Below are 1034 nucleotides of genomic sequence, written 5' to 3' on the forward strand. Positions count from 1 at the left end.
TTTCAAGTAAATATTTATCTTCTTCGTCAGTATTTATTTAAATACTATTTGCTTATGATAAATTGTTTTCCTAGATCGATATCGATTTAATGTCTTAAATGAATGAAATTGACCAATTATCATAGGCATTGATTGAACATTTTTAACTTGCAAATAAATAATATATATCATATGTAACTATTTCAACATTTCTTCTCATTACATTAGTCCAAAATAAGATTTAAATTTGAGTATAAAGTAAAGTTGATGATCACTGAGGGTCTATAGGGCTGACCATCTGTCCCTCGTTGCCACGTCTGCAACATCTTGGTGGTCCATTTTGGGGCTGGTGCGCAACAGCATCGGCACTAACGCTGGCAATGAAGCGCTCTCAGGTAGAATCTTCCCCTCTCTTCTCTCACTGCATGCTTACACACGTGCTCTCCTTTATCCCCACCTTTACTGTACATACTCCGTTTTTCTATGTAGTATCTAGTTAAGAACATGAAAATGGAGATTTAAAGCAAAAAACATTCAATCATGTTATTCCATTAATATTAAGAGCGATGTCTTTTTATATATAGATATTTTTTTCATTATTAATCGCAATTATTCGAATGTTAACAATATGTAGATATCAATATTAAAAAAAAATATTACTTTTGGAAATAATTTAATTTTTTTAAATGAAAATAGTTTCGAATAATTAAATTAATAGACATTTTATATTATATACATAAATTTAACGTTTACTATATTGAGAATAAATAATTAAAAAATATTCATGTAAAGTTGTAAAATCTTTCGATTTTTATATCGAAGAAAAAGACTTTCAAAAAATTTATATTAAACAATTAATTAAGAATTGTTTACATTGAATCAGATTTGCAAATTATCTTAACACTAGATTTACGGATTACGTCATGCAAATATTATTCTAACATTATATATTGGTTTTTAATGATATAATGCAACAAATATATATTTCTCTATTCGTTTTCTCTGGAATATTTATATTTTATTATTTCTAGATATTATATACCTATTTTTACGAA

The 1034-nt window shown here is 26.4% G+C and overlaps 1 protein-coding gene across 1 annotated transcript in view; it reads left to right on the forward strand.

Moving 5' to 3' along the window:
- LOC102679090 (growth arrest-specific protein 1-like) overlaps positions 1-1034 on the forward strand; it is an 8232-nt gene that overhangs the window by 1600 nt on the left and 5598 nt on the right. Inside the window, 1 exon segment of the mRNA XM_006608558.2 lies at positions 268-374. The gene's annotated coding sequence lies outside the window, so the exon portion shown is untranslated.

Source organism: Apis dorsata, unplaced genomic scaffold (assembly GCF_000469605.1).
Source record: "Apis dorsata unplaced genomic scaffold, Apis dorsata 1.3 scaffold_40, whole genome shotgun sequence".
Classification (NCBI taxonomy): domain Eukaryota; kingdom Metazoa; phylum Arthropoda; class Insecta; order Hymenoptera; family Apidae; genus Apis; species Apis dorsata.